Genomic DNA, 24,656 nt, shown 5'->3' on the forward strand with positions numbered 1-24,656 from the left:
CGCATTGTATCGTGATATGGGTGTGAATCGTATCGTGTTGCATCGCAATATGTCATAAATGTATCGCTAATATATCGGATCGTATTCTTTGTATCGAGATGCGTATCGGCATTATAGCTTAGATGCCCAACCCTAATATATATATATATATATATATATATATATATATATATATATATATATATATATATATATATATATATATATATATATAAATATATATATATATATATATATATATATATATATATATATATATATATATATATATATATATATATAGACTGTCTTAGGGCTATATACTGTATAAAAACTACCAACCACCATATATATATATATATATATATATATATATATATATATATATATATATATATATATATATATATATATATATATATATATAAATGGTGGTTGGTAGTTTTTATACAGTATATAGCCCTAAGACAGTCTATTCTGGTGTGGTTTGCAAAAATATGCATCATTATTAAACTGTGTTTATAAATGGTCACTGGTTTTCTTTAAAAATAACTTAAAAAAATAATAAAAATACATCCCATCACCTGTACTCCATATTAAAAGTGCTGAATTAGAATTTATAGGTAATGAGATAAAGAATAGGATGTGTGCGTGTGTGTGTGTGTGCGTGCATGTTTGTTTGTGTGTCTGTGTGATTCTTTCTACTCTAGGTAATGGCAATGCTAATGTGATTGTTAAGAATCGCTGGCATCAGCATATTGCCTTGCCTGTTACTTTTAATCAGTGGCAAGAAGACATCAGAAGCACCCGTGATTGCACAAATTATCCACCTGAAATAGTCAGTGTGGAGTAACTACACAAAACGTGGTGAATCTGACAGTTACTCTCCGCTGGTGGCGGTTCAATTATCCACCCGATACCTTCCGTTTACTTTAAAATCATCCCGAAATCAAGAATAACCGGCTTAACCGTATTTTCTCGGTGATAAAGAATGAACGAGTACTAACAAAACACAGCGCAGTACAAACACACCTTTCTTGTCATTCGCAAAGCAATCAGCCCAACTTTTAATATGTCTGCTTGTGGAATATTACCAGGGTCATTGTGTGCATGGTGATTAAGCGACAGTTTAATCTTCAGTGCTTCTGGGCGGCGGGGGTCGACGAGGTGTATTTGCATTAGCAATCTCTGTGAAACTTTGCTAAATTGGCTGTAGTAGAAATCTCAGCTAATGTGATCTAATTTAGTTTTCGCCGCTCTGCTGTGAATGTCAAACATGTCTGACCTCGTCTGTTAGTTATCCAGACAGCAGCCAAGAATCTTACAGGACTTGCTGCCGCCGGACGACAAGTTTAAATCAGTCTGATGAGCCTTGAATATCAAATAACCGGTTTAGCATTTTCTGAAGACAATATGAACAGGCTCTGCCGATTCAGTCTCACTGCTACAGTGCTTTTGTCAAACTCATTGGCTGTTGTGTATGGCCGCTATGTAGTTTCTAGAGTGTTGCTAGGGTGATCGATCTGTGTGTGGTTGCTAGGTGGTTGCATAATTTTAAGGTCAAAATGATGTACACTGTAAAAAAAAACAAAAAACTAATTTTACAAAAAAATATCTTAATTTTTTACAGTAATTTTGTCATTTCAAATTATAATCAAAACTTAGGCAAACAATCTCTCTAAATTAATGGTTTGACTTTCATTTTAGTGCGGATATTTTTTTTTACATTACTTAAGCATGTATAACTTTTTTTCATTTTGAGCATTATAAACTCTTGATGATGGATAACAAAGCCCAGAGTGTCTTCTTTCCAAAGATACATAAACTTTGAATGTAGACCAAATTATTCAGCAACTGTAAATGTTTAAACTTGGGAAGATGATTTTTAAGAAAGTGCCTCTGACGATGAGGGACAGAAGGACATCGACATAGCCTCAGAAAACTTTTTACAGTAATCTCATTTTGCATGCTATCTTCATCAAATTTATAATGTAAACATATGAAATACTTGGCCTTTAAGTCGTATTTTTTCTAGGACATTACATTAATGTTTTCCTGTGTTTCTATATGGAAAACTAAAATTAAACACAATAAAAAAAAATTTCCTCATGACTTCATAATGTATAACTTTTTATATATTTTAACATACAACTTCACCTTTTACCAAAGTAAAGCTCAAAGTGTCTTCTTTCCAATGATACATAATTTGTGTTTGTAGCTTACTGGAGTCAGGAACTGTTACTATTTAAAGTTAGGTAGGTGTAAATCCCCAAAATTGAGTGCTGGCTAACAGGTTAAAGACAAATTACTGAGATTGTTGTTTTTATACAGGGAAATTACAGTATTATTTATACAGTATTTTTCTGTTATTTTATATTATATTCAAAAGTCCAAAAAAAATTACAAACAATATCTATAAATGAGCAGCTTGACTGTTATTTTATGTACTATATAACTGACAAATTACAGCAATTTTCCTGTTTTATGCAAAAAATTGCGTATTATTTACACACTATTTTTTTGCTGTTTTAAGTACATTTAAAATTACATGAAACTAAAGTAATAAATTGTAATAACTTGCTCAAAAAAATAAATAAATAAAAAAAAAAGGTGAAATGACTGGCAGGTACGGCTGCTGAATAAAACTATGGTAAAATTCCTTTGTTGAAATAAAGTACAAAAAAAAAATCTACAGTTCAATCTACGAAAATGTTTGCAGAAAAACACTGTTATCTCACAGACTTTTCCTAGATTATTACGATCAAATCCATTCAATATTTAGATGAAATCCACTCACATGCACCTGTTCCAGATTCCGCTGATTATGTGTGCGTGATTCATCCCAATCAATCTTAAATTATATATATATATTTTTCCCGAATAATTATTCAAGTCATCTAGTATATTTGTTTTTCATAATTGCAATATACAGTTGAAGTCAGAATTACAGTAATAGCTCCCCTTTGAATTATTATTATTTTTTTTTTCATTTTTAAATATGATATTTAGCAGAGGAAAGAAATTTTCACAGTGTGTCTGATAATATGTTTTCTTCTGGAGAAAGTCTTATTTGTGTTATTTCGGCCAGAATAAAAGCAGTTTTTAACTTTTTAAACATTATTTTAAGGTAGATATTATTAGCCCTTTTAAGCTTTATTTTTTCTCGATAATCTACAGAACAAACCATCATTATACAATAACTTGCCTAATTCCCCTAACCTGCCTAGTTAACCTTACTAACCTAGTTAAACCTTTCAATGTCACTTTTAGCTGTATAGAAGTGTCTTAAAAAGATCTAGTCAAATATTTACTGTCATCATGGCAAAGATAAAATTATTAAATTATTAGAGATGAGTTATTAAAACTATTATGTTTAGAAATGTGTTGAAAAAAATATTCTCTCCTTTAAACAGAAATTGGGGAAAAAATAAACAGGGGGGCTAATAATTCTGACTTCAAGTGTTGTATAAACAGCCTAGGACATAATATGAATAAATATGAAAATCTAAAACCAAGCAAATGTGTTCATAAACTCTTTTTCAGAAATCCTGGATATGCAAACATTTAAATAATTTATGAACAGTACTATATGTAAAGATATATTTTCTTGCCTTTACATTGATTTAGGAAAGACCTGCTGTAGCTTTGTTTGCCAAAACAAGTGTTTCTAATTGGATTTGCATTGAAATAAACATTTAATAAATATTCATTCATTCATTTTCTTGTCGGCTTAGTCCCTTTATTAAACCGGGGTCGCCACAGCGGAATGAACCGCCAACTTATCCAGCAAGTTTTTACGCAGCGGATGCCCTTCCAGCCACAACCCATCTCTGGAAAACATCCACACATACACTCACACACACACACTCATACACTCATACACTACGGACAATTTAGCCTACCCAATTCACCTGTACCACATGTCTTTGGACTGTGGGGGAAACCGGAGCACCCGGAGGAAACCCACGCGAAGGCAGGGTGAACATGCAAACTCCACACAGAAACACCAACTGAGCCGAGGTTCAAACCAGCGACCTTCTTGCTGTGAGGCGACAGCACTACCTACTGCGCCACTGCCTCGCCTTAATAAATGTCTTTTTGACTATTTTATTAAGTGATTTTTATTATTAGGTTGCCATCGCCTATACTGTCAAAATCATTCAGGATAAATCCGAAGATTGTGTTTACAAAGTTTTGCACAGAAATACCTAAAAAGAAAAACGTCAGCAGAATCTGTCTGGCCTTAATGACATAATGCGCATATGACATCATCATATTTGTTTTGTGTGAATCGGATTTGGAAGTTGTTTACGCAAAGAAAGAGTAACTAGACAGAGAGTTGTGTGTTCATGTTAAATGAAGTGCTTTCTATGGTTTTGCGCATGATCTTAATCAGTCTACAGTTTTGTACGACTTTGACTGCCGGTATTTTTGTATAATATATGAATGCAGCATGTTGGCAGAAAGAGCAAGAGAGATGGTGCTGGTGATCTCCTCCATTATTCATTAGGGCTCGTCTCAGACGGTAGAAGAATCCGTAGTGAGGTGGATTTGCGAATTATTATGATTCCGGTTAGCCAGCTCCAATAAGACCTTTAACTCCGGCGAGCTTAAGGCCTGTCATCCCCCGTTGACTTTAATTATAATTTCTATTCCCTCAGCTTTCTGCTGCTCTGTGGTTTTCAATCATCACACACACACACACATGCGCGCGCGTACACACACCTGTTTGGCCTCTCCGACCCTCTCTAGAGGAGATGCACGGACTCTGACAGCCCTATAAAGTCATTAATGGCTCCTGTAGCTCATGTTTGAATATTGCGCTGAATCGCAGTAACACAAGGTCTGTGGAAACTGGCTGATGACAAATCTTCTGGCCTTTTCCGGACATAGTTCTACTGATATGACTGCTGCAGTTTTGCGCTATTCTTGAGCAGTTCCTTTAAATGCGCGTCTCTCACTGCAGACAGGATGTGTTCATGCTGACTAGTTTAACATCACCATCCGCTTTGTGTGTTTGTGTTGGCTGGTGGTCCTGTCACTATTCAGGATAACAACTAGTAGTCGTTATGTTTATATATACTGTTGATGGTGCTCAGCATAATTGATACACCCCATTTTGAAAATTAATATTTTGATCCATTTCTCAGTGAATATAGGCAAGGTATTTTAGTGCATTTAAACGAAAAGATCTATTAAACAGATTTCATTATTAAAATAATATTTTAGTTATCAAACATATTAAGACATTGAAAGATAATACAATTAAATTCAAGCTAAATATTGCAAAAAATAAATAAATAAAAATGAAAACAACCTCATCATTTTGATTTATCTTGATTTATCCTTCTTTTTAAGTTAGTATTTATTATTTTTCTATAACACATAAATTTGGCTAGTACTAGTTTTTGGACAGTTATCTTAAGCTTTTTTGTTAGATAAACTCCAGATTTGGCTTCAGTACTGACTAATTTAATATATTTGTACAAATATTGTAGAGCTTCTTATTAAAAATCTGAATTTAACAATATAAGTGGTTGATGGGGATTTACATTGTATTGCATACATATAATGAAAATATTCCAGATACTTGCTTGAGATGCAGGGTCCTTAAAGGAGCGCTGAATCACTGTATAAGGAAATGTAAAGTATTACAGAACTTCTGGAAAGGTGTGAAAAAAAAGATTGAAACGATTCTTGAGGTTAATATTCCAATGTTTCCTTTAATTTTTTAATTTTTATTTTATTTATATCCCAATTAGATCAAGTTAAAAAGGGCAAAAATGAAATGAATGAATAAATTCATATATATATATATATATGAAGAATAAAAGCAGTTTTTATTTTTTTAAACACATTTTAAGCCCCTTTAAGCTATTTTTTGATAGTCTACAGAACAAACCATCGTTATACAATAACTTGCCTAATTACCCTAACCTGCCTAGTTAACCTAATTAACCTAGTTAAGCCTTTAAATGTCACTTTAAGCTGTATAGAAGTGTCTTCAAAAATATCTAGTAGAATATTATTTACTTTCATCATGACAAAGATTAAATAAATCAGTTATTAGAAATGAAGGTTAGTAAAAGAGGTGATATTGTATTCTGATGCAAAATACTGAGAAGCTTACAAATCTTCTAAATTCATATTATATATATATATATATATATATATATATATATATATATATATATATATATATATATATATATATATTTATATATATATATATATATATATATATATATATATATATATATATATATATATATATATAAATATATTTAGACAAATATATAAGACAAATAATAAGACAATATTATAAGAAATACTGTGGGAAAATTACTTTGTGTTAAACATCAATTGTAAATCATTTGAAAAAGGAATCACAAGAGGGCGAATGACTTCAAATGTATGTATACAGTGCTCAGCATAAAAAAATACAACCCTTACAAATTTTTTAAGTTCATATTATATATATATATATATATATATATATATATATATATATATATATATATATATATATATATATATAAATATATATATATATATATATATAAATATATTTATATATATATATATATATAATATGAACTTAAAAAATTTGTAAGGGTTGTATTTTTTTATGCTGAGCACTGTATACATACATTTGAAGTCATTCGCCCTCTTGTGATTCCTTTTTCAAATGATCTACAATTGATGTTTAACACAAAGTAATTTTCCCACAGTATTTCTTATAATATTGTCTCTTATTTGTCTTATTTGTCTTATTTCAGATAGAATAAAAGCAGTTAAAATTTTTTATTTAAAACCATTTAAGGTCAACATTATGAGCTCCTTATTTTCTTTTCGATTGGCAACAGAACAAATTATTGTTGTACAATGACTTGCCTAAACCTTAACTTGTCTATTTAATCTATAAAACATGTCACTAGGACTGTACTTTTTTAAAATGAACACTTTTGTACCTTTAAGTTACAATGAGGTACATTCTGGAATACATTTTTTTTAGGGTAAACATTTGTACCTTTTGGGCAGGGATGTCCAGACTCGGTCCAGGAGGGCCGGTGTCCTGCAAAGTTTAGTTCCAACCCCAATCAGACACAGCTGGCCTAGCTAATCAAGCTCTTACTGGGCTTTAGAAACATTCTTGCAGGTGTGTTGAAGCAAGTTGGAGCTAAAATCTGCAGGACACCAGCCCTCCGGGACCGAGTTTGGACACCCATGCTTCAGGGTGAAAGTTGGGGAAAGTTATTGTAAAAGTAATCCCTTACAATATTAAGTTATTTCACAAAAAAAGTAACTAGTTGCTTTACTTAGTTATTTTTTTTATGGTAAATAATGCGTTACGTTACTTTTGAGTTACTTTTGAGTTACTTTTGCATGACTTTTTCTTACCTGACTGAGGCTTGATCTTTTCCAAAACTTGCAGGGTTTTTTTTCATAGAGAAGCTTTGTAATTAACACTTCCTATAACCTTCATTTATCTTTAAAAACACATCAAAAAATAATGATAGTTAGCAGGATAATGTTATCTTCTGAGAACTTCCCCTGAAAACAATTTGTGCTTAATAGACGTCTAATAGGCATCTAAACGTAAACAGCTTGGCTAAAACATGGCTAAACGTGGGCTGTCAGTGAAAAACCGCAGATATCCACAGATCTTTAGCCCATCGTTGAGTCTATATATTTACTTGTGTAAATGTGTGTAAATTTATATTTATTAAATTGTTTAATTAATTTCACTAATATTATTGTAATATAATAATAGTAATATTAAAATGTTAATTAGATTTATTTACTATACAGTTTTTAAAGTAATATTTTCTGTCTTTTAGTAGATGTGTTATATGAGAGACTTGCTTTGTATTCGAAATAAGTGGATCTAATTGGATTTGTTTTGTAAACATTAAATAAAAGTTACAAATTTATTATTTTTATTTCATAGATTACGTTTTAGTTTTGATACTCCCAAAATAATTCTGCATAAATTTACAGATTTTTTGCAAAATTATTAGCAGATATAGCAAAAAATGTCCGCAGATTTTGTCTAAAGTAGTAGTTAAATAAACTCACTGTCCATTGAGACTATTCCCTTTTCCTTTTCTTCCATCATGCGTTCAAAATACTAAGAATACTTCCATCGCTGAAATGTATAAGACCATCTTCCATTTTCTGTCACTGAGTGTGGGATTCAGCGTGACTATGTTCATTTGAATTCAGAAGTTTATTTTTACAAGCCAATTAATCAAAATAAAAAGTAACTTGCATTATTTTTTTTAAAGTAACTTACATGTTATTACCTTATTTTTTTAAATTATTGTTTTATTTCTCATTATTTAGAAAAGTAATATTATTACATAACTCATGTTACTTATAATGCGTTACCCCCAACACTGCTGATAGGTAAAAAAAAAGTGTACCTTTAAAAAGGTACTGCCCAAGTGACAGGTTATCTATATTTATTTCTGAGAGTGTAATTAACCTAGTTAAGCCTTTAAAAAGTTACTTTAAGCTGATTACTAGTATTTTAAATATCAAAAATATTATGTACGGTCATCATGGCAAAAATAAAAGAAATCAGTTGTTAGAAATCAGCTATAAAAACATACATGTTTATAAATGTGTTGAAAAATATTCCCTCCATTAAACAAAAGATGGACTTTAACTGCATATGTATAGCTGTATGAAAAGCTGTTATTTATTAGCATATTGATAATGAATCAATGAAAGTGTAACAGTCTTTTGTGCTTTCTCCTAGCTTGTGCACAACAAGAGCGACATCTGGTGGAGAATATTTGCACTGTATGTAGTTCCATTTTGAATAGCTCTAAATGCATACATTTGATGCATTAGGTTTCTTGTCAAAACTGTACTGTATTCTGTGCATGATTGCAATCTTTCAAATCAGCAACCAAAACGAATACTATTAAACTCGCATGCACTTCATTGCTGTTATATTTTCAGACAAATCTAATTTAGCAGTGGTTTCCATAATCATGAGTCAGATCAACCAGTTTGTACATCCTGCAGGTTAGATGCATTCACACTGGAACATTGAAAGACAGATGGCATTCACCTCAGGGGAATGGCTTCAGGTAAAACAGTACCTACTCTCTGCCAGTGATCTCCATGGTGTCAGCAGACACTGTATATGTGTTTACTCATTACACTGACAGGATAGAGGCTTTCCATACCAACAGTTGCGGGGAGGACCTTTGAGAGCAATATTAGTATACATTAAGCTGTTTAACACTTGGTAGAATAAATATTCTTCTTGATTTACATTTGTATTTTTTTCTGAGAATGTGAAGATTTTTCTTTTGAAACATCAATCTAGGGAGTTGTGTAGCCTACTGGGCAAAAGGTGGTTGCCAAGGTGTCGCTATGCAGTTGCTAAAAGATGCAGACAGAATTTTTGCATTCTATTGTTGGTTGCTAAACATATGTCTCTCTTTCTTTTTCTCTTCGATCGATTAATATATATTCATATTAGTTCTGAGTAGTTTTTCAAAAAGTTTTATTGAGATGTGTTGTTGGTGATTGGATGGTTTTTGAATTAATTGGGTAGCTTTATATAAACAAAGTAAAATTAAGACGTTTAAAATGATTTAAGACCTAAACAACAATATTTCAGTGAATTTAAGAAACTGCAGATACCCTAATATATATATATATATAGTTGAAGTTATTTCATTTATTATACAGTATAGCATACATATATGGGCCTCACAGCAAGAAGGTCGCTGGTTCGAACCCTGGCTCAGTTGCCGTTTCTGTGTGGAGTTTGCATGTTCTCCCTGCATTTGCGTGGGTTTCCTCTGGGTGCTTTGGTTTCCCCCACAGTCCAAAGACATGTGGTACAGGTGAATTGGATAGGCTAAATTGTCCGTAGTGTGTGTGTGTGTGTGTGTGGATGTTTCCTATAGATGGGTTGCGGCTGGAAGGGCATCTGCTGTGTAAGACCTTGCTGGATAAGTTGGTGGTTCATTCTGCTGTGGCGACCCCGGATTAATAAAGGGACTAAGCCAACAAGAAAATTAATGAATGAATATATATATATATATATATATATATATATATATATATATATATATATATATATATATATATATATATATATATATATATTGATGTCAGAATTATTAGCCCCCCTTTGAACTTTTTTTTTTTCTTTTTTTAAATATTTATCAAATGATGTTTAACAGAGGCAGGAAATGTTCACAGTATTTCTAATAAAAAAATAAATCAGTTATTAGAAATAAGTTATTAAAACTATTATGTATGATGTATTATTATGTATTATGTATATATATATATATATATATATATATATATATATATATATATATATATATATATAGCATTTTCTTTAAAACTTAAAGCTAAACTGTACATTATAAATGAAATAGCTATTTCTAATAGCTATACAGTTAAAAATTCAGTGTTACTTACGGTTTGTTTGGATGTGTTAATTTAGTGGTTATTCGAATAAACAGTTATAAGCAGCAACAAAACTGATGACTAAGTAATCAACATGCATTAGTTAAATAAACAGCCTGTAAATTTTGAAAGCACATTTAAGACACATCAAGTGAATCTTGCAGTATTAGCGTACACTATTACAAGAAACGCTCTGCACTTCATGGAATGATTACACTAGAAATCTCTCCAGATACTTACACATATCCTCACAAGTGGTTACTGTTTGTATTTATGCCTGGTAAGTACCCAGGAGTGATGGTCTCTGTGGTATATTTCTCTGACACTGCATGCCCCATTTGCAGGTACACATGACTAGAATGAACTTGCTAACAAACACAAGGAAGAAATGACGACTTTGTCATTATTTATTGTCGCCTTTCTCCTTCTAGGATTCTCTTGCTCTTCACAGAGTGAGAGTTGTGTCGGTAAGTGTTCTAAGAGTGGGCTCACCCCAGACAGCTAGTCGATATTTCAGAAAGTTCATGTGTGTGTTGTGTCCTCAGCAGGTAACGTCAGTTTGTCGGTGTCTGTCAGCAGAAACTCGACTCTACTGGTTGACTGGAACAGCGGGAGCAAACAGACGACCCAATGTGCACTGCTCGTATCAACCGAAGGGAGACAAGAAATTCAGATACACCTTTTGCCAAGGTTACATCTCTTTATACAGCACTGTTTATGACATGGATTGTGGAAAATGTTTCAGAATTTTCAGCTCGTGATGGAGCATCTCTTCTATGTTTCAGGTCTGGATCTCTCGTATTGGAAAACATGACAGACAATTTTAAACACTCCTTCTTATGCACGTGTTTTGAACAGTCTCTGGGACTCTTGTGCTCCAAGAACATAAGCTTTGTTATGGGTATTTATTGATTTATTTATTATGACTAAATTACATTTTAAAAACATTGATCTGCGCATATTGTACATGCGTATTTGAATGATGATAAAAATATATTCTGATTTTAAAAAATAGAAATGCATGGTACTTTTTGGCCAAATATTATAATAATCACCCACTGGCCACTTTATTAGGTACACCTGCTTGTACCAATTAGGACCAACTGCTTGTTAACGCAAATTTCTAATCAGCAACTCAATGCACGTAGACATGTAGACATGGTCAAGATGATCTGCTGCCGTTCAAACTGAGCATCAGAATGGGGAAGAAGTGTGATTTAAGTGACTTTGACTGTGGCATGTTTGTTGGTGCCAGACCGGCTGGTCTGAGTATTTCAGAAACTGCTGATCTACTGGGATTTTCACGCACAATCATCTCTAGGGTTTACAGAGAATGGTCTGGAAAAGAAAATATCCAGTGAGCGGCAGTTCTGTAGGCGCAAATGCCTTGATGCCAGAGGTCACAGGAGAATGGCCAGACTTGTTCCAGTTGATAGAAAGGCAAGAGTAACTCAAATAAACACTCGCTACAACCGAGGTGAGCAGGAGAGCATCTCTGAACGCACAACACGTTTAACCTTGAGGAAGATGGGCTACAGCTGCAGAAGACCACACCGGGTGCCACTCCTGTCAGCTAAGAACAGGAAACTGAGGCTACAATTTGCAGAGTCTCATCAAAATCGGACAGCAGATTTGAAAAACGTTGCCTGGTCTGATGAGTCTTGATATCTGGTGTGACATTCGGATGGTAGGGTCAGAATTTGTCGTCAACATCATGAAAGCATGGATCCATCCTGCCTTGTATCAATGGTTCAGGCTGTTGGTGGTGGTTTAATGGTGTGGGGGATATTTTCTTGGCACAGCTTGGGCTTATTAGTGTTAATTGAGCATCGTGAACTGTAGTCAAATGGCCTCCACAGTCACCAGAGCTCAATCCCATAGCACCTTTGGAATGAGGTGGAACAGTAGATTCACATAATGTATGTGCAGCCAAAAAACCTGTGATGCTATCATGTGAATGTGGGCCAAAATCTCTGAGGACTATTTCCAGTAGCTTTTTGGATCTAAGCCACAAAGTCAGTTCTGAGGGCAAAAGGGGGTCCAACCCGGTACTAGTAAGGTGTACCTAATAAAGTGGCCAATAAGTGTATATAATATAATATAATATAATATAATATAATATAATATAATATAATATAATATAATATAATATAATATAATATAATATAATATTATATTATACATATTTTCAGTAACTGAGCTTTATCGGCAGGTATTTTTACACATACAAGGAATTCGTTTTTCTGACAGAAGCACCCACAGTGTAAACAAATAACAGTGACACGACAACACAGATAAAGGATTTAAAAATCAGTAAATAGAAAATAGAACTCAACAAATATATGCACAGGTATATTTTCTGAAAATTGAAATGCAAACTATGTCATTAAATAAATGGAAATATGTCTAGAAATAGTGTTGTTGTTGTGCTATTTATAAATAATATAATTCATTGATTCATTTAATTTTCGGCTTAGTCCCTTCATTAATCTGGTGTCGCCACAACGGAATGAACAACCTAAATTATATAATATTTAATCAATATATATATATATATATATATATATATATATATATATATATATATATATATATATATATATATATGTAACTGATTTCCTAGAGATGGGTTGCAGCTAGAAGGGCATCCGCTCAGTAAAAACATGCTAGATAAGTTGACGACCCCGAATTAATAAAGAGACTAAGCCGCAAAGAAAATGAATGAATGAATATATGTAACTAAATTAGAGATGTGCACATTTACCGATACATTAATGGTAAAATCAGTGTTATCTTTGTTTTTCAATGTTATTCTATTCATTTATACTTAGTATAACGTTCATGTATCCTCTTTTTGCAGGCATCGATTCCGCGCCAGCTCTGGTTGTGATGTCAGGTACTCAAAGCTCTGCTAGTTCCACCAGCACGTAAGTCTATCATTTTTTAGTTCCTTCTGATTCTGTTTTTTGTTATTATTTTTATTTTTTGAACAATTATAGATGCATTACAGAAACAATGCTAGTTGTCCCAGGAGTTTACTAAAAGACCACTAGAGGGCATCAAGACACAAGACACCAAACAGAATTTGAGTAGATTCAGACAGAGGTTATGGTAGCTCTCTCTCTCTCTCTCTCTCTCTCTCTCTCTCTCTCTCTCTCTCTCTCTCTCTATATATATATATATATATATATATATATATATATATATATATATATATATATATATAACTAAATTTTAGAGGGAATTTATTTTTGTTATAAAGTATATACATGTATAATAATAATATATTTAACCTTTAGGTCAATCATCACCTAATGGAAGGTGAAGTCAAGTGTGTGACATTGATGATGCATTATTAAACACAGAATGCAAATTGACTGTATTCTTGGAATTCCCAGATGACCTGCTCACTTAATTTGCCTGAATGTCCAGCACAAACAGAGCACTTTGTGTGGAAAACTATGATAAAAGCTCTATCATCTCATTCAATCCAGCTTGATATACTACACTCACCGGCCATTTGATTAGGGACACATTTTGCCTACAAAACTGCCTTAATCCTTCGTGGCATAGATTCAACAAGGTACTGGAATTATTCCTGAGAGATTTTGGTCCATATTGACATAATAGCATCACACAGTTGCTGCAGATTTGTCAGTGTATGATGCGAATATCCCATTCCACCACATCACAAAGGTGCTTCATTAGATTGAGATCTGGTGACTGCGGAGGCCATTGGAGTACAGTGAACTCATTGTCATGTTTAAGAAACCAGTCTGAGATTATTTGCGCTTTATGACATGGCTCGTTATCCTGCTGTAAGTAGCTGTCAGAAGATGGGTACACTGTGGTCATAAAGGGATGGACATGCTCAGCAACAATGCCCAGGAAGGCTGTGGCGTTGACATGATGCTCAATTGGTACTGATGGACCCAAAGTGTGCCAAAAAAATATCCCTCACATCATTACACCACCACCATCATCCAAAACTGTTGATACAAGGCAAGAAGGATCCATGCTTTTATGACTCCATCCTAATGTTGGCTTGAACTGCAGCAGATCTTCTTGACCATGTGGTTGGCTGATTAGAAATTTTCCTTAACAAACAGTTGGACAGGTGTACCTAATAAAGTGGCCGGTGAGTGTATATTTAAAATGACACATTTTTTTAAACCCAGTCAACAAAGGTGTTGTATCTCTATGAAGCTTCTCCATGAAGGAGTCTGCAGAATTTCTCCTGAAGTGGAATTACTGGCAGTCTGAGTTTATCCTTTAGGAAATAGAGGAACTAATCACAGTGACTGCGTCAGAACGTTTTCCCAACAGAAATCTCTGTTTCTATGTTTCACACCCGGGAAAAGTGTCATCCTCTGCGTCAGAGTGTTTGTAAGCTCTCCTATTTGTTTCAAGATTGTAAGTTTACATCAAAGAGTGCTTATCTAGTCATTCTGCGGGTTGTAAACAAAATATGGCTCAGTCATGGGCCTTCTCTAAATGTTTAGAAAAGACTTATGGGTTATTACCGTTTATCTAAACAGGAAAGAATCACCCACGCTAGCCTGACTGGATCTTTCATATACACACTGCATTGTTTATGTTTCATACTCTGCCTTGTTTTTCAGGAAAATATCACAGTTCATTTTCTTGTCGGCTTAGTCCCTTTATTAATCCGGGGTCGCCACAGCGGAATGAACCGCCAATTTATCCAGCAAGTTTTTACGCAGCGGATGCCCTTCCAGCCGCAACCCATCTCTGGGAAACATCCACACTCACACTCATACACTACAGACAATTTGGCCTACCCAATTCACCTGTATCGCATGTCTTTGGACTGTGGGGGAAACCGGAGCACCCGGAGGAAACCCACACGAACGCAGGGAGAACATTCAAACTCCACACAGAAACGCCAACTGAACCAAGGCTCGAACCAGCAACCTTCTTGCTGTGAGGCAACAGCACTACCTACTGCGCCACTGATTCGCCTAAGTTATCACAATGTAGATACATTATTCTGCAAAGCAAAACACATTAAATGTAAGTTTTCTGGAGGAAATATCAAAATAAGTTAATGTCCAAAACAGATAAATATCGAAGAAAAGTTTACCTTGTTTTCAGATTTATGAATTTTTTTTTTGCTTAATTTAATAGTAAGCGTCCTTAATTTGATAGATTTGTTTTAATTGGATATTTTTATCTAAAGAAAATAAGACTTCCTTAAGCATTTTTGTTTTTATTATATTTCAGATTAAACCCTATTCAATGGGTCTGCGCATGCAAACCAGCGGTTAACAATGTCATCATGTAGAATAGGAAATTTGCCTACAGGCTTTTCATTTCAGTCAGCCAGCCTCAGCGCTTCCAGTGAACTGTCTTTCCATTTGGCACATTTAAGGTCTGATTTCTTTACAAATCTGTAATCTTCACCCTCTGATAGATATATGCTAGAATGTGGGTCTCAGACCAAACAAGAAGCACTGCATTAAAATCCATTTCCCCCACTAGGGGCCCTATCGTACACCCGGCGCAATGTGGCGCAAGGCGTGACGCAACTGTTATTTGCTAGTTTCAGATCAGCGCAAGAGTCGTTTTGACATTTTGCGCCAAGCTGTTTAAATAGCAAATGCATTTGCGCTTATATGTGCGCCCATAGGCGTTCTGGTCTAAAAAAAGCAAGCGTGTTTTGGCGCATTGCTATTTTGAGAAACTGTAATAGTCTGTTCTTTAGACCAGAACTGGTTTAAAAAGTCCGACGCACAGGGCCGGCCCAAGGCATAGGCAGTATAGGCTAATGCTAAGAGCGCTGTACATCCAGGGGGGCGCCAGAAATGAATGCGGTTAAGTTGGTTTTGTTTTCAATATTCCTGATACGTTCAGTGATAGACTGAAATAACTCAAAAACCTCTTACCCTAAAAAGATCTAAAGTGTGTTTCCTACAAAAAGGCAAAGCTGGTTGTGTTTCACAGCTGTATTTTTCTTTTTTTTTTTGCTCAACATTATGACCACTGCTCCATTTAAGCCCTCGCCAATATGCGTTCAGAGAGCTCGCACCGAGCGGAGGTCTTAGTAAGGGACCGTCGGGAAAGTGCTTCCTTTTTTTCGGGCTTCGTCTTGCGTGTTTTACTTTAAACACAACTAATTTTCTCTTAAATGAGCACAAACAGTGACTAAATTAGTCGAATGCTTCATTATAGATCTGTGCATTCTTACATTAACACCTCTGTTATCAAGCAAATCACAATGAGAGATTCACTAGCTGCTCTTCACTAAATAATTATAGTAACTTTAATCAATATGCAAATACAATTAAAAGTGAAGTAGATTTTATAGCTTTATTTAGTTTCTGTATAGGCCATTGTTTTTAATAAGCTAAACCTTTTATTTTTTTGTCAATATTTTCTAACGTTTGCTATGTATTCTATCATTTGAAGCTATTTGTTGTCCCATATTTTTTACATCCAACGTTGGACAGATTGCTAATCAATAAATAGCTATAGTGCTATCTGTTAGTTTTGACGTCAGCTGATGTTATGGAAAGACAGATGTTATGGAAAATGGTAATAGTAATGTAACTACCCCCATCATTCCTTCCTCAAGCAAATGCGTAAATATTAAATCTGTTCAGCATTAATGTTAATTGCATTGGCATATTTATCTGATGTTTTCCCAGCTTGTAGTAGTCGATCGAAAAGCGATTTAGTTTCTTATGACTATACAGTGGAATTTACTGCAATGTGACAGGGCGCCACCTGAAATATTGCCTAGGGTGCCAAATTGCTTAGGGCCGGGCCTGCTGGCGCAGAGTGCGCCTCGCTTACACACTGCTTAATATACACAAGATGTATTGCAATACACAAATATCTTTACATATGAAAAATAATTTAAATATTAAGAATATAGGATATAATAAGGATATATATATATATATATATATATATATATATATATATATATATATATATATATATATATATATATATATATATATAAATGATTAAAATATTACAAAAAAATATTATTTTCCAACCTACATAAATTTAAAAACCACGGCCTTGAATCCTTCTTCATCTTGAAAGGTTTTTTCAGTTCATTAAATTTGCTTTGGTATAATGTTATTATTATTAGCAGTATTATTTATTATCTGCATAATTATATTTGTTTTATTAAAAACAAGCTTAGATTTGTCCACCTGTCAGGTTTTAGACCATATGGGGCACAGCATGTGTATTTGGATATAACTCAGGTTTTTAAACACACTTCGTTATTATTGTTCATTTATTCATTTGCTGGAAATTAGAACTAAATTTAGAAATTTGAAACAATCTTTGCGCTTAACAAATGAAATTAATTATTTATTGGCTAATTGATGTCTGTGCGTACAAGATTTCCCTATCCACGAGAGCGAAAGTAGATTATGAGATGCCTTATCTCTCATTCTTGCGCTGTAGATGCTCTGTTTAACTGTTTGCTAGTGAAATGCTCAGTTTTTCCACTTACACTTACTTTACGTCATGTAAATAGCAAATGGGCTCTTAAAGGGAATGGGAGATTAGACTCTGATTGGTTTATTCTTAAAACACACCTATAACTCATAAGGAAAATAAACTCAACCCTTTTAGCCTATGCGCCACGGCGCAAAGCAGATTTTCCTGTCCTTAAAATAGCAAAAGTGGATTCTGACACGCCCTGAATGCGTTTGCGCCCTGCGCTTTCCGCATGGACCGTCAAAATAGAGCCCTATGTCTTTAAAATACAACAGTTTATTTTAGCCCAGTATTATCAATGGAAAATGGTAAAACAATTGATTGGCTGTTGGTGTTCAAGTATTTTTAGAACAGGAAATAAAACCATGAACTGCACAGATATTTAAAACATAGAAGAACCGTTCAAAAGAAGTCAGAAACTTCCCCAAAGCATATCCTGGAAAGCAGGGTCGAATATTATACTAACAACAAGACTCTGACACAATAAGAGAGCATCTGTGTTTAGACATGTTGGTGTGTATTCAAATACAGATGATGTATAAAACTCAACAAGCTTCCCAAAATAACCTCGTGACCCATGGTGCCAGTTCATCTTCTGTGGATAACACCTGCCGCTGTCTCATGGTTTATACACAGGCCTTGTCCCCTAACAGCTGGCTGTTTACCCTTAGAGGGAGGGATCAGAGTTTAGCGTTTGATGTTTAATAGAGGCTGTGTTTGTTTATGAAGCTAGCATGTCATGATTGGCTTTGTAGAGGCAGAACTGAAAGATGTCAAGTCAAACAAGGAGAGTTTACAGAAACCAAGCTGTTTGTATAAGTGAAGCTATTAGTAGTCTGATGGCCTTGATGGCATTTTAGGGCTTTGTATACACAAATAAATACAACTATAACCATGACCATATTGAGATCCACACACATGCTAAAAAGTTTAACATAAGCAAGTACAGTACTGAGGTAGGCAGCGCAGTGGCGCAGTAGGTAGTGCTGTCACCTCACAGCAAGAAAGTTGCTGGTTCGAGCCTCGGCTGGGTCAGTTGGCGCTTCTGTGTGGAGTTTGCAAGTTCTCCCTGCGTTCGCTTGGGTTTTCTCCGGGTGCTCCGGTTTTCCCCACAGTCCAAAGTCATGCAGTACAGGTGAATTGAGTAGGCTAAATTGTCCATAGTGAATGAGTGTGTGTGGATGTTTCCCAGAGATGGGTTGTGGCTGGAAGGGCATCCACTACGTAAAACTTGCTGGATAAATTGGCAATGGGTTCCACTGTGCAACCCCGGATTAATAATAGGACTAAGCCGAAAAGAAAATAGATGAGTACTGAGGTAGAACCACTTTTAGACACGTCAGTTTGCCTATAGGCAGAACAGGAGCACTGAGGATGCCGCTCTTACAGGGTTTCCGCTGCCTCTTAAAAAGTCCTGATTTTACTGTTCTAGGTCGTAAATATTTTTGCACGGGTCTTATTTTTCCGATGTCCATGTAACGCTACATCTAATGCTCATTTAAGTAATTTTTTGTTGTTGTTGCTTGGTTTTTGTGGTGTTGTAGTTCTTAATTTGATCAGATGTGCTCCAACATTAGGCACATTCAAATCAAGACTGAAAACACATCTGTTTAGCTGTGCCTTTACTGAATGAGCACTGTGCTGCGTCCGACAGATTGCACTATCATGTTTTTCTCTTCTTCTTCATTCTTTTATATCACATTTTACCTGTTTTTATGTTTTGTTTTGTTTTTACGCATTTTTATTATTTGTTTTTATTTTTATTTTACTTGTTTCTTTAATTCTTGTTTATGTAAAGCACTTTGAATTGCCATTGTGTATGAAATGTGCTATATAAATAAACTTGCCTTGCCTTGCCTTAATTTCACTAGTCCACATGTAATTTGCGGTATTACAACTACAAATGAAACATGCAACATGCAACAGCCAATCAGCTTTCTGTTATTGAACTCAGTGCGCGTGGCACATGTGACATCATGGCAGAGTGTGCGGAGGTTCGCTTTGGGTGTGCGCGATAATGATTTCGGCTGGCGGAGCGCACACAATTTTTTGAGGTTTGAGCGAGTGATTATATAGAGAACCAGATGAGCAATAATTCTTAGCTAGAAATTGCAACAGCCGTCGAAAAGGAAGAAAGTTTTTGTTAATAATAATAATAATAATAATAATAATAATAACAATAATAAATAAATAAATAATTTACATTTAAGATCCTAAAAGTACCAACCTCACAGTTTCATATGTACAGTTAAAGTCAGAATTATTAGCCTCCCTTAGATTTTTTCCCAAATTATGTTTAACAGTGCACGGAAATTTTCACAGTGTGTCTGATAATATTTTTTTCTTCTGGAGAAAGTCTTATTTGTTTTATGTCAGCTCGAATAAAAGCAGTTTTAAATTTTTTAAAACCATTTTAAGGACAAAATCTTAGCCCCTTTAAGCTAATTTATTCCAATAGTCTAAAGAACAAACCGTTATACCCTAACCTACCTAGTTAACCTAATTAACCTAGTTAAGCCTTTAAATGTCACTTTAAGCTGTATAGAAGTGTCTTGAAAAATATCTAGTCAAATATTATTTTACTGTCATCATGGCAAAGATAAATAAATCAGTTATTACAGATGAGTTAATAAAACTGTTATGTTTAGAAATATGTTGAAAAAAATAGGGGGCAAATAAATCCGGGAGGCTAATAATTCTGGCTTCAACTGTACATCAGTATAAACAGTTGACCTATTGTTTACCCAAAAATATTCAAATAAAATATAAATACTGTTATTTTTGTGTGTTTTACAGGAAATGGTTGAGCAGTGGTGTGTTTGGAACAACTTTAACAACCTGTGTCATTCTTCTTATCTACATTATTTACAGAAGATGGACAAGGAATGGCGTCTTTCGACTATATCTTAGATAGAGATGGACATGGAAATTTAGAAGTTTGCAAAAAATGAAAATGAAATGTATAATTGACGTTTAGTTTAATCTCAAGTATCTTAATTAACTAAACATGATCAACCACCAAGTTTAATGAGATGTGATGAATAATGAAGATTGATGATTTTTTGGCTAGTAAAGAATTTGAGGAAACAAAAATATTTGAAATGGAAAACTTCAGCTGTAAATATAACAGTATTAGACACAGATAAAACAATTGACTATGATTACTTTTGCAGCATTTGTTATTATTTTTAACACCATTTAAAAACACAACTGTTCACCATACATCTTAGCTCAAGCTCATTGAGTAAAGGATAAATTAAAGGAAAGGAAAATTGACAATATGAATAACCACCAAAAACAGTTGTACAGATTTTATTACAGCTAAGAAACCATTGTTTATTATTGTTTTATGATTATTGTTTCATTTAGTTTTTAAATCAGATTATTTCATTGATTTGTTCATTTGTGAATTTGGATGTAAACTTTGTTATCAATAGAAACCGCATTGCATTTCTGTTTAAATCTGTGTCAATTTCATAGAAAACACAATGAACATTCAGGCACTGTTTAAAACACTATAGACTTCATAAAGAGTAAAAGCACTGGTTTGATATCTTAGCTTCTTCTGAAGCATTGAAATAAGATTCTTTTTAGCTCTCTTACCTCTGAAAGCTGCTTCAATCGATTCATTTGTTCTGTATTGCCACACATCTGACACTACTGGCCTTTAAAATCACAGAAATGTGTGTGTTAATACATCAGACCTGTCAGCCAGTCAGACCTTTTTTTACCTGATAACCATTTGTCATGGTCAAGTTGGATGAGACATCTGTAAATTGTGACCAATATGCATGTATTTACATTGATATGATGCACATTCGATTGATAAGTTATTTTATTTCACCAAAACTACGCACATTTTATACAGTGAAAACAAAAATTAAGCTTCATCAGTAGTTAGAACTATTCAGTTTTGCGAAACAGTTGTATTATTGCCACATCAGCATCAGCTCCTCAAAACAAAGACGGAATTATGATGACGGGATTTTTTTTTTTTTTTTGGGAAACCATGTGATAACAGTGCCACTCCCATCTGCCGGTAGAAACAGGTACTGCTGAATAGCTGACTATTTAATTACATGACACAAACGCTGCGATAAGTGCAGTGGCGTAGCGGACGGGCCCGCAGTCGTCACGATTTTCAATAATTGTAAATCCGGCAACCGCAATAATCAAACTCTTGGCAACAACTGTGGTTGAAACCAAAGTTCACAGGTCTGTGTTCTCTGAACACCTCTCAAGCGGTGGACTACTTCATTCTGATTGCTTGCCGCCGAACCGTGTCATAGCTCATACCATAAAGTTGACTTGATTTCAACTCGACGCTCACACCGGAGAAGACGCGCTGCGCTGTTTCTCGCCGCCGGTTCTCATTGAAAATAAATGACTTCTGGCTACTTTGACACTCTCGCCGCTTTCGGTTTATGATCGCTCCTCAGTTTGTGAAGGCTTCCCCACGTTGTTGCTCCACCCCGCCTCCAGGGCCGGCGTGTCCATAGAGGCAACCTAGGCGGCTGCTTCACCTCCTTCACCACCCGTGTCCTTAGATATATTCGTGCATAGGCGACAGAATAGAGAGGGCGGCGTCAGTGACACCTCAATCAGCCCCCGCGTGTCCTCAGTTATATCCGCCTATAGGGCGGCAGAATAGAGGTCCACGACACCCGCGCGTCCTCAGTTATATCTGCCCATAGGGCGGCAGAATAGAGGTTCACGACACCCGCGCGTCCTCAGTTATATCTGCGCATAGGGCAGCAGAATAGAGGGGGCAGCGTCCGCCACACCTCCCTCCCTCCCTCAGCACCCGCGCTTCCTCAGTTATATCTGCGCATAGGGCAGCGTCCGCGACACCTCCCTCCCTCAGCACCCGCGCGTCCTCAGTTATATCCGTGCATAGGGCAGCGTCCGCCACACCTCCCTCAGCACCCGCGCATCCTCAGTTATATCCGTGCATAGGGCAGCGTCTGCAACACCTCCCTCCCTCCCTCAGCACCCGCGCATCCTCAGTTATATCCGCGCATAGGGCAGCGTCCACAACACCTCCCTCCCTCAGCACCCGCGCGTTCTCATTAAAATCCACGCATAGGGCGGCAGAATAATGGTCCGCGACACCTCACTTCATAACCAGTCACTTTCGTTTTCACATTGGGGTTGAGGGCAGCGTGATCGTCCTCTGCCTAGAGCGGCAGTTCAGCTTGATCCGGCCCTGCCCGCCTCCCTTCCCCGCTCCTAAATTTGTGATCGTGACCCCGACCCCACCCACCCATCATCAGGGGGCCCTGTCAGTGATCTCTGCAGGTGGGCCTCTGCATTTTGCGCTATGCCACTGGTTAAGTGGAGCGCGTAATGCATGTACTAATTTTAAGGACTTTGATAACAAAATAAATGTTATACAACCTATTTTTAGTTAAGTGCAACATATTCCAAAAGATCAGGGGCTTTTGACAATACATCAGGGGCATAAGCCCCCAAAGCCCCTCCCCACGCCACTGGTAAATGCAGTACCTTTCACATCAGGCCCGTGCAGAGACCGTCCGAAGGGCATGTGCAGGATAATTTTTTGAAGAGCGGGGTGGGGGTGGGGGGGGGGGGGGTGTTGCGCACGTACTGAAGAGCGGTGTTGTCGCGCGCGTTCTGATCAACTGTGTTGTCGTGCGCGTACTCAAGAGCGGTGTTGTCGCGCGCCTACTGAAGAGCGGGACCGAGGGTGTGCCGCGTCGCGGGGGCACTTTTGATCATTTTGGAAGGGCACTTTTTATCCAAGACTAAAAAGGGCATGTGCACTGCACAGGTTGAGCCCTATGTGTGCACGTGCCTGTTTCACATTGACCTAAAGCAACTTACACATGTGTTTGATTTCACCACTAAATGGCAAGAGTTAGTTTTTGCTGCAGTAGAAAGCAAAGCTTGGGTTAGTGGTGTATGAATAACAAATGCTGCTAAACTCTCATTAGCCTATAATGTAGCAGACTGGACATCAGACGAAGCATGACAATTAATTTACAGCAACAATGAGTTTATAATGTGATCATAACGTCTGTACATTCACACGGTACTATTGCTGGAACCGTTTATTTACTTTGGATGTGCTCAGTGTGCTAAAAGTTGATATTCGTTTAAATGAACAAAACCATACAAATAAAAAAATGACAATATTAATTATTATATTATTAATCAAAAGGAAATAGCTGTTTAAAAGGCTTAATATACACTCATCAACCACTTTATTAGGTACACATGGTGATTAATGACTGATTAATGTTAGCTCCACATTTAACTATCAGGCACATTTTTTTAAAATTAATAACATGAAATGAATAATAATAAAAAAATTAATATTATAATTTAATAATGCATGCCAAATGTAAAAAAAAAAAAAAAAACCCTCTGCATTTCGAGATGAGCCCCTGGTCTAATGAGAAACCCCTTCTCAAAGACTTATTTTTAGTCATTATTTGGGTAGCACACATATTCTGAATGCCTTCGGCAGAATTCAAATGGCCGATTTTAACCTAGATTAAAGTAGATTAATTCCAAGATTACAGTGAGATTAATCTATTAAAACAATTCATCTATGCCCTCTTATTATATAGATAGATAGATAGATAGATAGATAGATAGATAGACAGACAGACAGACAGACAGACAGACAGACAGACAGACAGACAGACAGATATATAGATATAGATAGATAAATAGACAGACAGGCAGACAGACAGACAGACAGACAGACAGACAGACAGACAGAC

At 35.5% G+C, this 24,656-nt stretch overlaps 1 long non-coding RNA gene and 1 pseudogene across 2 annotated transcripts in view; one reads left to right on the plus strand and one right to left on the minus strand.

Moving 5' to 3' along the window:
* The window catches only part of LOC147834968 (uncharacterized), a 722,499-nt gene that overhangs the window by 432,694 nt on the left and 265,149 nt on the right, over positions 1 to 24,656 (minus strand). The gene's annotated exons all lie outside the window — the stretch shown is intronic.
* Positions 10,699 to 24,043, plus strand: LOC103911707 (uncharacterized; annotated as a pseudogene). The gene is made up of 6 exons (XR_015501692.1): positions 10,699 to 10,705; positions 10,770 to 10,892; positions 10,971 to 11,115; positions 11,211 to 11,326; positions 13,286 to 13,352; positions 20,704 to 24,043. The product of XR_015501692.1 is annotated as an uncharacterized LOC103911707 (transcript).

Source organism: Danio rerio, chromosome 10 (assembly GCF_052040795.2).
Source record: "Danio rerio strain M-AB ecotype USA chromosome 10, GRCz13ab, whole genome shotgun sequence".
In the NCBI taxonomy this organism is placed as follows: Eukaryota; Metazoa; Chordata; class Actinopteri; order Cypriniformes; family Danionidae; genus Danio; species Danio rerio.